This window comes from Mustela nivalis, assembly GCF_964662115.1.
Source record: "Mustela nivalis genome assembly, chromosome: 13".
In the NCBI taxonomy this organism is placed as follows: Eukaryota; Metazoa; Chordata; class Mammalia; order Carnivora; family Mustelidae; genus Mustela; species Mustela nivalis.
This window is the reverse complement of record NC_139032.1, coordinates 16247710-16262863: the sequence shown is the minus strand read 5'-3', so window position 1 is coordinate 16262863 and position 15154 is coordinate 16247710. Positions and strand designations below refer to the sequence as shown.

Here is a 15154-nt window from a genome sequence, read left to right as displayed (position 1 = left end):
TTAGTGCCCTTTTTTTTTTTTAAGATTTATCTATTTATTTGACAGAGAGAGAAAGGGAGCACAAGTGGGGGAGCAGAAGACAGAGGGAGGAGGAGGAGCAGACTCCCCACTGAGCAGGGAGCCTGACTTGGGGCTCGATCCCAGGACCCTGGGATTATGATCTGAGCCGAAGGTAGATGCTTAACTGACTGAGCCACCCAGGCGCCCCTTGTTTTAGCTCTTTAAGGAACACAACTCAGTAATTTTTAGCATCTTAGAGTTACACGGCCATCATACAATCAATTCTACAACATCTTTCATCATTCCTAATAGAAACCCCCCACCCACTAGGATCACTCTCCATTCTCCTCAGCTCCAAGAAAAAATTACTATTAATCTACTCTCTGTATGATTTTTGCTTATTTGGGATATTTTATATAACTAGAGTCATAAAATATATGGTCTTCTGTGACTGAGTTCTTTCACTTAGTGCATGGCTTTCAAGGTTGAGCTATGTTGCAACATGTATCAGTAATGCATTTCTTTCTTTCTTTCTTTCTTTTTTCAAGTAAACTCACTCCGAGGGGGGGCTCAAACCCACAACCCTGTGATCAAGGATTGTGTGCTCCACTGACTGAACAAGCCAAGCATCCCTGCATTTCTCCTAATTGCCAAATAATATTCCTTTGTTTAGAGCTATTGAATCTTTTATCCATTCATCAATTAATATACATTTGAGTTGTTTTCCCTTGGGGGCTTTTATGAATAATAATGTAGGCATAAACATTACATACAAGATTTTTTGTGGACACTACTTTCAATTCTCTTGGATACAAATCGAGGAAGGGACTTGCTGCCTCCTTTGGTAACTCTAGGTGTAACACTTTGATGGTCTTTGAGAGTGCTTCCAAAGTGACTGCACCATTTTAACCTCCTGCCCGCGGTACGTGAAGATTCTGATTCCTGCCAACACTTGTTATCAGCATCTTTTTCTGTGTCGCCCAGCTAGTGGGTGTGAACTGATATCTCACTGTGGCTTTGATTTGCTCTTTCCTGATGGTTGGGATGATGGTTAAAATTGCTTACTTTGAACTAAAGCCTGACCCCCAAATTAGAATCTATGAGTCTGCATTTTACTGTTTCTGATTCAGTTATTTATTCCTGTGTAATAAATATTTATTATCTCTCACAATCCCTGTGGGCCAGATATCTAGGAGGGACGTGACCGACTATTTCCGGTTTGGTGTCCCGTAGGGTTCTGCTCGATCTCAGCCAAGGCTGCAGAAGTTCAAAGTCTCATCTCAGACTGGGAGAGCCCCTTCCAGCCCCGAGTTTCGTGGGCTTGCAATCTGTGTAGTCAAGGACACCTCACTCAGAAGGAGTTCACATACCTGGAGTGCCACTAAAGTTGTCTTGAAACTCTTAATACTTATTGTCTTCAAACTTGTGCTTTGTCAGTAAGGTCCAGGAAGAAAAGAGGACACACATTTGTGTAATACGTGAGTCTGTGCTCCCCTTGGCCCTATTTGCATGTGATGATGGTAATACCGATAGGCATAAAATCCTGGTGAGCTGTAGGTATTGGACAGTTCACTGTGACTCAAAGAATGTACAAGGTAAACTTGTTACATGCTATGAAAGTGGAGGTACTCATAGGCCACGCTTTCAGTGAGAACCTAACCTTGTTATGACCACAGTAAAGACGGAGTATAGACTTCAAGGTGCAGGAGGGAAAGAGAGGAGGGATAAAGCTGGTAAGATGACCAAAATCATGTAGCGTACCATGGCCTCCCTCCCTCTTCCCTTTGAACTCTCTAGGAAAGCTACCAGACCCACAGATGCTTTGTAGGAGTGAGTCCTTTTTTGGCGAAAACCAGAGAAAGGATTCAGCTGGGGAGTATGAATGGGTGTGGGGGGAAAGAGAGACAGCACCTGAGGGAGCTAGAGTGAACCGTGAGGAATCAAAGATCTCATGAAATCATGGAGAAAGACTTGGGACTGCCACTCACCATGGAGTGGGGAGACAAGAGGGCATTGAATTTGAGTTGAGATTTTCATACAGCAATTTACACTTGGGTTTTACTTATAAAGTCTGCATGTGGGACATAGGGAGAGCCTCTCAATTCCAAATGAGTAATGTTTACGTATCATTTATCTCCTCTACTTACACATCCTTGTGATGACAATTTCGTGAGACATATATCACTGGATCTTTATGAGACATGCAAATGATGCTCCGTTTTCTAAATAGGAAGACTTAGAATAGTGCATACTCTGAATTCAGAGTGCCATGTTGCTTGGGTATCCACAAGTTCCCAAGTTTGGGTGGCTGTTAGAAGCAGATTTGAGCCAGGTTTCACAACATTGAGCCTAACTGAAATTTATTGATCTCCAACCTCAGTGTGAGTTACACTGAATGACAGAGAGAAGGGGGAAGGCCTTGCCGGGGCCAGGGGAAAGCCACTGGAAACCAAGGTCAACATGAAACACTGGCATTTGAGGACCATGAGGCAAAGGGAAGAGAGAATAGAATGTTCAGGTCTGTTGGTGAAACCGCTCCTGGGTCCTGTCCTGACTTGCCCCACAGCCCACCATCATTCACTAATTGGCAGAATTTCCTTGTTGACATACTGGCTCCATTGAAAGTCTGATGGGGGAGCCACCTGCTTGTCAAAGCCTCATGGCACCCACGAGGCAGGAGTTCTTCACCCTGAACAGTCTTCCTGCCTGGAAACCAGTGAGGACACCAGAACGCTGTGCAAAGCCAGGTCATCAAGCACAGCATTCAGTGAGACAAAGGATCTTACCTCCATTCAGTGGTGCCTCATTGACAAGCCCCTGCTTTGCTGTTTCAGATGACGGGCAGAAAAACCACCACGGCACAGCTCGGAACACAATGCCTTTCTTCTTGTAAACACAAATTCAAAGAGTCTATTTCTTAGAAAGAAAACTGCTCTGGCAATTTGCATTACATTTCAAAATCAGCGGGTGATTTTTTAGGGAGCAACATTTACTATTATTTTAATCTATGTTGCATTAAGGTGACTCTTATATTTGACTTCGTACATATTTTTAATGTAATTATACATGTATTTTGACCTTCAGTCTGTATCACTCAACATGTGCTTTGGCTTCTAGACTCATCCACCGAATTGTTTACTCACCCCTTCCATTTGGATGGCCAAAGGGCATCTCAAACTAAACACATCTAAAACCAAACTCTTCCCTCCCCATACACCCCTGCCCCACCCGTCCCACCAAAGCTGTCTTTATCTCCCTGAACCTACCCATTCATTTCGTTGCTCAGGCCAGCACCTGTGATCAGGCCTCATACTCTGCGCTTGACCAACATTTATCTGGAAGGATCCTCACCAAGATATCTACATGCCTTACTCCTCTAGGTCACTCATGTCTCTGGTCAAATGTCACCTTATCAGAGAAAGATTCTGGGCCACCCTACATCCCCTACCTTGTCATTTTTCTCCTTTTACCTATACTATTTTTCATAGCATTATCACCATATGAGAAGTTATATTTTTGTCGATTTGCTTCTTGTCCCGTCTTCTCTTACTAAAATAATCCATCCTTTGACTCATTGCTATATGTGTAACACAGAAAGGTACTTATACATAGTAGGTTCTCAGTGACTATTTGCTGAATCATTTAATGAACAATAAATAAAATAATTGTTTGCATGTAGATCTAAAAGACGACTAACGAGGGTGTAGTATTTACCTGTGTACAAACTGTAGCCGTGCTTTGAGGAGACACAGCAAATGAAATTCAAAGAGAATCTTCTTAGGAGAGTGTTTATGTGATGATTTCTTGGGGGTGTTTTCTCTCTGGCTCTTCTCAAATCTAAAGGAAAAATAGAAAAAAATATATAACATTATGTTTAAGAAACATTTATTGAGCATTTGCTCTGTGTGTGGTGTTATGAGGGATATAAACATAATACAGACACACTTCTTTATTTCAAGGATACTGCCATTTTACACATTATTACAACCCTAAATTATTCTACTATAGTGAAAAATCCTCAAATGTCTCACTGTTCCATTTAGCAAAAACAAATTATAATCAAGTAATTACTTTGGTATCATCTTAAAAAATGAAACCTATGCCATAAATAATTCAAACAAATACAGAAAGGTATAAAAAAAGAAAGCAACCAATCACTTCGAATACAACACCACAAATAACCAGTGTTCCTGGGTGAACATCTACAGAGACAGAAGAAATCACAGAAGAGGTATTAGAAGACAGAGGAAAAGAACTTGGTTGATGAAAATGGGATAAGGCTATACATGGAATTTTGAAAATGAGAAGTGATTCGTTTTCCTTGATCAACAGAATAAAAAGAATATGAGGCAAAGCAGAAAGAATTGCTAATTTTTACCAAGAAATCTTCCTTCACTACTCTGGGCATTAATTGTAAAAAATCCACCCCCCCCTTTTTAAGGATTTTATTTATTTGACAGACAGAGACCACAAGTAGGCAGAGAGGCAGGCAAAGAGAGGAGGAAGCAGGCTCCCTGAGGAGCAGAGAGCCTGATGCGGGGCTCAATCCCAGGACCCTGGGATCATGACCTGAGCTGAAGGCAGAAGCTTTAACCCACTGAGCCACCCAGGTGCCCCTAAAAAATCCTTTTAAGTAAGAAGTCCCATCATGAAGACCATGGTGTGTGTGTGTGTGTGTGTAGCCAGTTAATTTCTAACAAAGCCCTGCTAGGAAATGGGATGGGGTGGGGGGCATTGGTGTTGCTACCCTCCCTCATCACACTTGTTGTTCATTGTGTTTTTTCATTTCAATTGGTTGTTGGCAATGGTAGGGAGAGTGGGCAGAGCTTATAACAGTAGCTTTATGTTTTGTGATCATGGTCCTCCCATTCTTCTTCTTTTTTTTTTTAATATTTTATTTATTTGACAGAGAGAGAGAGAGATCACAAGTAGGCAGAGAGGCAGGCAGAGAGAGGGGGAAGCAGGCTCCCCGCTGAGCAGAGAGTCTGATGCGGGGCTCAATCCCAGGACCCCGAGATCATGACCTGAGCTGAAGGCAGAGGCTTAACCCTGAGCCACCCAGGTGCCCCCCACCATTATTCTTATTCCTAGTTCCATATTAAATGGATTTAGTGCTCTTTACAATGACTTCCCAATACTGAATTCTTTTTTTTTTTAATACTTAGGTAGTCTCTACACCCCATGGAGGCTCGAACTCAAAACCCTGACATCAAGAGTCATATGCTCTCCTGACTGATCCAGTCAGGCACCCCCCTCCCCAGGCCCCCATACCTGAATTCTTTACTCTGTCTCTGGTTGGCTGGATTTTGGCATCCAGTAAACTTTTTTTTTTCCTACTCATGAGTGCTGTTTCTAGACTTCTCTCATATTTGAGAATTCCTTTTGTATTTGAACTTGAGTGGTAATATGACTGAGCCAAACTTTTCTTTCACAAAGGACTATGTGGCTATTGCTGCACTGTCTCTGACAGGTAGTCCTGCTGTGAGATGTCTAAGGACAACTTGATATTTTCTCCCTTTATTTCCCTTCAAGAATCTTTCTTCATTTTTTTTTCTTTTTAATAGAAGGAGCTGAGATGCCCTTCAAAAGACAAATGGATAAAGAAGATGTAGTCCATATATATAAGGGAATATTACTCAGCCATCAGAAAGGATGAATACCCAACTTTTGCATCAACATGGTTGGGACTGGAGGAGATTATGCTGAGTGAAATGAGTCAAGCAGAGAAGGTCAATTATCATATGGTTTCACTCATACATGGAACATAAGCAATAACACAGAGGACTTTGGGGGAAGGAAGGGAAAACTGAGGGGGGAGAAATCAGAGGGAAACAAACCATGAGAGAATATGAACAAGAAACTGAGGGTTTCAGAGGGAAGGGGGGGTGGGCGGTATGGGCTAACCCAGTGATGGGTATTAAGGAGGGCATGGATTGCATGGAACAGTGGGTGTTATATGTAAACAATAAATCATGGAGCACTACATCAAAAATTAATGATGAACTGTATGGTGACTAACAACGTAACAGTAAAAAAAGCAAATAAATAAATAAATAAACTTTATGGTTCAGAGGAGTTTGAGGTTCCCAGAAAAATTGAGGGGAATTACAGAGGATACCCTTTGTCCTAAAAGACCCACAGCCTCCCCATTATCAACGTGCCTCCCCTGAGTGATAAATTTGTTACAACTAATGAACCAGCACAGACACACCATTAAGACCCAGAGTCCATAGTTTACATTAGGGTTCACTCTTAGTGTTGTACATTCTGTAGGTTTAGACAAATGTACTAGGACATGTATCTACCATCATAGTTTCAAATATATATATATATATATATATATATATATATATATATATATAGTTTCAAAAATACATATATTTTACATACAACATATTATGGGCTTAAAATACTATAGCCCATAATATAGCTATATATAATATAGCTTATAATAGTAAAGCCCATATAATATTATGTTATAAGTCCATAATATATTATATATATTTTTATATATAACTATATATACTTACAGAATAGTTTCCATACCCTAAAAAGTCTGCCCGTTCTTCCCTCCCTCCCCTCTAGCCCCTGGCAACCACTGAACTTTCTACTGGCCCCACTGTTTTTGCCTTTTCTGGATTCATACAGTATGCAGCCTTTTCAGATTGGCTTTTTTCTTTTAGTAATTACATTAAGCCTCTTCTAGTCTTACCATATCTTTTTGTTGCAAAATAATCTTTCTTCTTTTTTAAAAATTCAAAAAATAAAATCAGGAGTATATGAATGTTACTATCCTATATCTTTTCTTCTTGCATGACCCCTAAATTTTATAATTGCAATATTTGGCACACGGAAACATAATAATATAATAAACTCCTCTAAACTTTCCACCTCAACAAAGACCAGAAATTTTGCAGAATCACTGCTTCTATCAATATTTTTCTCTGCTGTCTCAACTCACTGTCTATCCTGACAGAGATAAACACTGGCTGGAGTTTTGCATTTATCATTCCCTTGTTTTGTATAAAGAACTTTTACAATATAACCATAAATACATCCTTCTAAACTATAAATTGTTTAGTTTGGTGCGGGGATTTTTTGTTTGCTTGCTTTATAGCAATAAATTTATGAATTTATATCATTTACTAGAACTTCTTTCTTCACTCACTATTATGTTGTTAAGAGTCATCTATCTTGTTGCATAGTAGTCTGTTGTGTGACTATGACCTAATTCTCTTCTCCTGTAGAGAGGCACTTATGAAGTTTCCAGTCCATTCTTTTATATATAGTGCTGCCATGATCACTCTTATTCCCAGCATGGTTCACACAGGCAAGATTCTCCAGGGACATGTACCCAGGAGAACAATTGCTGGATGGCGGACCAATGGAAACATTTATTTTTGCAAGATAATGCCAAATTGGTTTGCAAAGAGTGTTGACTAATTTGCATTCCCAACAGCAGTAGGAAAAAATATACATTTATCCATATCCCTGCTAACACTTGGTATTTCAGACTTCTTACTTTTTGGAAATTGATTAGATGGAAAATTACATTTCATCATGGTCTTAGTTTGCATTTTTTGGGTTACTAATGGGGTTGGGCACCTTCTCAGATATTTGTTGGCTATTCAGGTTTTTTCTTGGATATACCTATCATTTACCTATTTTTCTACTTAATTGTTTCTTTTTCCTTTTTTTTTAATGTATAGATCTTTTTAAATATTGCTTATATTCATTGCAAGTATTTTTCTGTTAATCTTTTCACTTTTTTATCATATACTTGAAAGAAGTTCTTAATTTGATTTTTTAAAAACAATTATGTATTTGTTTGAGAAAGAGAGCACTCAAGTGAGTGCGGCGGGGGCGGGGGGCGGGCAGAGAGGGGCAGAGAGAGAGAGAGAATCTTAGGCAGACTCTGTGCTGAGTATGAAGCCAGAGGTGGGGGTTCCGTCTCATGATGCATGAGATCATGACCTGAGATGAAATCATGTGTCTGATGCTTAAGCAACTGAGCCACCCAGGCACCCCAAAGTTCTTAATTTTCTTACAAGCAAATATCAATCTTTTCTTTGATGTTAATGTTTTTTGGTTTAAGAAGTTTTTCCCTTATCCCAAAATCAAACAGATATTCTCCTATATTTACTTTGAAATACTTCACAGTTTTGCCTCACATATAAGCCTTTAACCCATCTGAATCTTGTATATACATGACCTTGTATATGGTATGAGGTAGGGACAAGATTTTATTATTTTCCACGTTGATAACTGTCTCGGAAACATTATCAAATAATATCATTATAATATATCAAGTATTGATAAGTGTGTATGTGTGTGTCTTCTCTAGGTTTTCTCTTCTGTTTGTAACAGAAGATACAATAGTACCACATGTCATTATTAGAAAAGCTTTCTGATAAGTATTGAAGTAGTGTGGGATAATTCCCCCACCTTACTGTGTATTCTGGAAATTGTGTTCTTTGACATACATTTTAGAAACGTCTCAAGTGTCTCTAAAAATCCGATTGAGGTTGTTTTTGTTTCTGTTTTTTGTTTACACTGGAATGCACTGACTCCATAGATCAAATTAGGAGGAATTAAAATGTTCTGATATTGGAAATTTCTACCTATCTACCTGATAAATGTCACAACTTAAGACTTCTTTAATGTCTTTCCATGAAGTTTTATAATTTCTTCAGACAGGTTCTATACAATTTTGGTTAGATTTTCAAGGATCTTATATGTTTTCATTGCTATTTTAAATGTCATGCAGTTTTTAAAATAATGGTTAGCTGGTATTTTAAAAATGTAATTAATGTTTGTATCTTGATCTTATGTATTTGCATTTTGCCTCAGTCTTTTGTTTATTCTAATAAATAATGTAAATCATTAATCTTTAAATAATGCCTGTCTTATTCCTTGGTTTTTTTTTTAATTTCTTGTCTTATGGAAATGATTGGCCTTCAATAAATGTTGCATGTCGGGGCACCTGGGTGGCTCAGTGGGTTAAGCCACTGCCTTCGGCTCAGGTCATGATCTCGCGTCCCAGGATCGAGTCCCGCATCAGGCTCTCTGCTCGGCAGGGAGCCTGCTTCCTCCTCTCTCTCTCTCTGCCTGCCTCTCTGCCTACTTGTGATCTCTCTCTGTCAAATAAATAAATAAAATCTTTTAAAAATAAATAAATAAATAAATAAATAAATGCTGCATGTCTGTGGTGATAGTAAGCATCCTTGTTTTGGTCTTAATTTTAAAGGGAGTCCTTCCAATATCTTTCCATTAAGAATGAAGTTTTCTCTAGGTATTTGTAAATAATATTTAATGGGCTGGGAATATTTTCTTCTATTGCTAGATTGCTAAGGTATTTTTAGCCTGAATATCTTCTGTATTTTATCAAATGATTTTTCCGCTCTCAGATCAGTATATGGCCTCTCTTCTATAATTCATTAATGTGTAAATTACATTTATAATTTCTCTAATTTGAAAACCCTCTTGTCATTCCTGAGATCAACTCATTTATATCCATCATGTAATAGCTTCTTTAGATGCTACTGATGTTTGCTCAATATCATTTTGTTTAGGTTTTTCCATCTATTTTCACACACACACACACACACACACACACACACACACACACACAGATACAAACACTAACATGGTATAAACAACCCACCAGGCTATGTTTTACAGACTAGGTATTGTTGGTTTAACTCTAGGATTTGTATGACAACAAAAAGTTAATAGCTACTTGGTAGACACTTTTTTTATTTTTTTAAAGATTTTATTTATTTATTTATTTATTTATTTATTTATTTGAGAAAGAGAGAGACAGAGTGAGAGAGCGTGAGAGGGGACATCAGAGGGAGAAGCAGACTCCCCATAGAGCTGGGAGCCTGATGTGGGACTCGATCCCAGGACTCTGGGATCATGACCTGAGCTGAAGGCAGTCACTTAACCAACTGAGTCATCCAGGCACCCCCAGATACTTTTGATATTGAGGATGAAAGTGATAGAGTTGACAGAGTGTATTTCTATGTGGGAAAAAAATGCCGCTTTAAGACTCTGGTTTGGAAGATAAGAGAAAAATCTCTGATTACAGAGTCCATCATGGGCCCTTGACTTAAAGCCAGTCCACATGGGTCCAAATAGTATCTATACAGCCAAGAGAGAATAAAAATATTTTCAAAACAAGATAATGTTCCTGAAATACAACAGTGAACATTATTTTGGGGGAATGTCCTTGTTCATGGAGTAGAATTTTCTGACTTTAAATAGAATAGCCTGTCTCTCCAAGAACACATTTCACTGACAGTTCCTGATGCTGCAATGGAAATTCAAAGGGACAGGATAATTGATGGCTCCCTGAATTCAGTATGTCATCAGTTACCACAGTAATCCATTCACTGTCCGCCTTAGATTCCTTGCCTTCTACAGCTTGCCTTAAACATCAGAATTTATATTTGTTTTTTTTAGACACGAACTACAATACGAATCATCTCGTTTTAAGGTCTTACTTATAACGCTTCCTATTACACCAGTCTTTCTTCATTTCTTCTTTGATTTGATCCTCATTTCAGGGTGTGATATAATTGTTCTCTCCTTCATCACTTTCTGTACTATGTTATGACATTCCTTTATAACTTGCTCTCACATACAAAATATAGGCAATGAATCCAGACTCAATACTGTAAGATGATAAAGCAACTCCAAAATAGATAAATAAATAAAAAGCAAAATACGCAAGGCAGAAAAAGAAATACAGTTAGAGCCTGCATGGTAAATACAGTCTGAGGACTCAGACTTTTTCACAAGTAACAATGACCCTGAAATTAGGAAGTGGCAAGAAAAATCAAAAGAGCAAATGAACCATGAAATTTTATCCCTTACAAAAGGAGAGAATCTCTCACATTAATGTCCCCTCGATGTATTATTTTTATCCTTCAGCTTGTATGAGAATTATGGAGGCTAACAAGTGAATTGCTGGCTCCAGAATAAAAATAGAAGGCGAGTTGCATGGCAGGAGCGTGTCTGAGGTTGTTACTCCGAAGAAATGACCTAATCCCGGAGATATCAGTGAACATGGAGCATGATGAAAGTCGTTTAAATTCTAGTACAGAAACAAAGGCTAAGAGATAAAGAGAAAGCCTTCAAATGAGCTGTAATATAAGGGTTAGTTATGTTCATTTCTGGGGTATACCATGTGAAGGGACATGCCACACAGCAGGATCTGTCCTGATCGACTGTCATAGGTAATTTATTTTTAAGGGTCTTGCGCTGTTATCTACCCAAGGATGTGAGTATGGCAACTCCAGTCCTGGGAGCTAAGAACCCACATTTCTGTCACTGCTATGTTTTACCCATCATTTATCCAACACACTCACTCCTTTCTGACTGAAGGGGAGAACAATGAAGATTATTCCCAAGGAGTTGCAAGTAAAAAAAAACAAAAAAAAAATTGTTTTAAAATATTGAAGGCAGCTTGAGGCATCCAGCAGAAAGCTCCCCAAAATATCATTCACTTTAAAGAACCAGCTAATGTTGAAGTAGTTTCTTTTCCTTTCTACACTTCCAGAACAGCTTCGGGGTGTTACTAGAACTTCATGGAGAGCCCGTGACACCCAACAAAGGACGGACTTTCGAAAGAGTCGACACATTTAAATTAACATTGGCCTTCTAACTCCACAAGAAGCCACGGAATTTTAAGTGAGACTTTATTGGTCTGTTCTGTGCTCTGTACAATTCCCCTGGATTTTAATGAAATATTAGAACTAATAAAATGGTGAAGAGCATTTGACCTTGAAAGAATACTGAGAAGTCCACTTTTGTGTTTCTTATTGGTAATACACCTATAGTCACCTAAGTGTTTCATTAGTATTTTAGTGAATGCCCCTGAGGACATATTACAAAGATCAGGGAGAAGTTACACCTACACACTTCTGACACTATGACAATAGGTAAGTCACTATCCCCCAGACACAGGTGCCACTCTTAGGCAGATGGGAGAGTGAGGAAAAATCCTAAATTAACTGAGTTAAGATCCAAAGTTACTGAATATTCCATGATATTTTTTCCCCATAATCAGACACAATGAAATTTAAGATAGAGATTAAATTGGCTTATGTAAAAATATGGAACATTCTTTGCTTTTCCACATCTGAGTAAGTGACCACAAAAATAATACCTACCACCTTTTTCTTTTGAGTTGTACATTAGTTGTCTATGTTATCTATGACAGGTTATCACCCCTCTCCAAGATGGCATCTGTAAACAATCATAAACATTTACTTCACACAGTTTCTGTGGCTCTGGAATTCTAGAGTGGTTCAGCTCAGTGCTGGGTTGTTCTGATCAGCGTCTCTTGAAGCCGCTATAAATATGATGCTTGGGATAGCAGTCATCTGAAAGACCAACCGGTGTTGAAGGGTATACTTCCAAGATGGTTCATCCAACCACCAGCCAGCTGGTACCAGCTGCTGGCAGGACTCAATATCACACCGTGTATATTTTTCATAAAGCTACTGAAATGTTTGCTGACACAGTGGCTGACTTCCTCCCTAGTGAATAATTACAGAGAGCATACAGTGGAGGACACAAGTCTTCTACCATTCACCCTAAGAAGTCATACACCATTACAGTTTCCTGTTGTTTAAAACTGGTCAACCCTGCTTAGTGGGGGAGGTGATGACTGGGGTCCCTCAATTGGGGGACCCCCTAGAGGATGACTACCACAATATGCAAACTAGAACTACATGTTTAGAAGGCACTTCACCAGTAATTATAGACACAGAAATGGTATATAAAAGAATGGACATTCAGATCGGCGTACCTAGCCAAACAGTGTGAGAACTCAGTCAGTATTGTTTTCATGTTGGCACAACATCATCTGATAAAAATAACAGGATTTTCCAAGGTGCACAGCTCCTTCTTTCCCTCTCCATAGTGTGTGCAAAGGTCATTTTACCAGCCCTTATATCATGCTTAGGTCCAGTTCCTTGTGCAAAGACACACCATATGTTAGATAGCAGTAAGGCTCTGGCTGAAGTTATTTCATGCACAGGAAGCATTTCATCTACATTTTGTTGTTACTCTAAACTAGAGCCAATAAAATAAGAGGGATGGAAATAAATGTCTGAATAAAAGGAAAGCATACACTAGTTGCAACTCGTTGGCAGTATTACGACCTACAGACATCTTTTCCCAAGTAAGGTAAGGGGAAAAGGAAGGTAAAGAAAGGCTAATAAACCAAAAGATGGACCTCCCATAGGGCCTTCTAGTTTACCCCCTTCATTTTACAGATGAGGAAACAAAGACCTAGCAAATTTAATTGACTTATCCCAAACTACACAGTAGATTAACCATTTGTATATTCAGAGTATTTAACAGACCCAACCTTTTTCCTCTTAGTTAATCTTGTGTGTACGTAACATCTAATGATGAGTCAAAAATCCAAAGTTGAGTTAAATCTTCAGTTATTTATTATCACCCAGACAAATAAGAAAAATGATTGCTTGGTAGATTTCAACTATTCGCAGTTTTTTAGAAACATCAATTTGCTCTAACAGATTTGTAATGTGTAGATGATGCAAGCCAATGGAATCTTTCTTTCGGACTCCCAAACTTTAATTCAAGGTATTTTTTTATAATGAAAGGAACCTTTTGGCACTCTTGGGAAAACACCGTCACAGCAAACAAACAAAAATCTGTGTTCTGTTTCCTTTAAAAAAATCATCTCATTTTTTATATATAATTAATATAAAGGATACTTCTTTCAAGTAGGAAGCCCACTAATCATAGAAGATAATGTTACATTGCACCAAAATTATGATCAGATGGCACTGGTACACTTTAGGGGAACTGTTTCCCAAATGGCAGGTGACTCATTGCTCCCTTCCAACTCTGCACTGTCCAGTCCTCCTTAGTGTGCAAAATTTTCTGATTTATAATTTTATATTCATGCCACATTAGCCTAGAAATTTTTCTTCTAAACAAATAATTACTGTCAAAAGGCATAAGATGCACTATTTATCTTGTATTCTAGTGAATGAAAATAACTCCTAATAGTCTGTGGCATGGTCTGAAACATGGCCGCTGCACACGTTAACTGAGTTAACATCGCCAAATGGCAACTCTTAGTTGCTGGGACAAGGAAGAGGTCCTTAGCTTAACTGAGGAGAAAATGTGAACATTAATGAGCTCTGCAGATGGAGAAATGCAGTGATGATACACAGGCCCCTAAATTTCTTTATAAAATCAAACATTTATTGAGCACCTACCACTGATCAAGGTTGATGCCCATGGTGCTACGGTTTCAAGGCTGAGCTTATGTGTCAAGGTTCAAATTCAATTTCTCATCTCTTTAATCCTCCAGGTTGGTTGCAAAATGTATTAAACAGAAGGAAAGATGCCCAGATACCTTAGAAAATTCTTGCTAACCAGGGCTGTTGCTGATGAAAAGCAGTAAGAGTGGGGCCTTGGGTTCCTTCTACACCGGAAAAGCCCTGCTCCCCCATGTCTCTGTGAGGTGGGTCAGGAGCACTGCCCAGATGACCCTACCATTTGAGAACAGAGAGCCCCAGGGAAGAAGGCAATAAACAGAAGTGTGAGCAGGGGATTGCCCTGCGAAGACTGCCATCAGAAGCAGAGGAAAACATTAGTCACTCATTGGTGTTCAGCCATTCTCAATGCAACAACCCTACCCACTAGTGAGCTATGATCCAATGAAAGTCAGACACAGACCAAACAAACAAACAAACAAAAAAGTAGAGAGAGAGAGGAACTTTCTGGGAAGGAAGTTGAGTTGTAGCCACAGATAGTTCCTTCTACAAGCCTCTGACTGAGGAAAAGAAGCTGGGGCACACATTCTGTTTTCTTTTGAGGTTAAGTCTATGGGAGAAGGAGTCTCCCTTTCTATCAGGTACCACTGGGTTCTGAAGGACTCCATCACCATCCTCAAGCCAGATAAATGTTGGCAGTTGTCTATCACCCTGGAATCTCACATCCCTTCTGCAAAATGTGTCTCCCCACTCGCTGGGAGCGATAAAGACATACTCCCTATAGGTTTACTTAAGGAATTCTCTGGGCCAATCCTGAGCAAGCCTGGCAATCTCTTAGAAGTCTCTCACCCCCTATGGGGTGGGATGCAGAAGAAAGTTCTAGACTTAGT

General features: G+C 39.0%; 1 long non-coding RNA gene across 1 annotated transcript in view; it reads right to left on the bottom strand.

The window, feature by feature from the left end:
- Nucleotides 1-15154, bottom strand: part of LOC309845963 — a 155199-nt gene that overhangs the window by 14338 nt on the left and 125707 nt on the right. The window contains exon 4 of the long non-coding RNA XR_014301627.1: nucleotides 3715-3837. This is a non-coding gene — a long non-coding RNA (uncharacterized lncRNA). The remainder of the gene's footprint in view (nucleotides 1-3714; nucleotides 3838-15154) is intronic.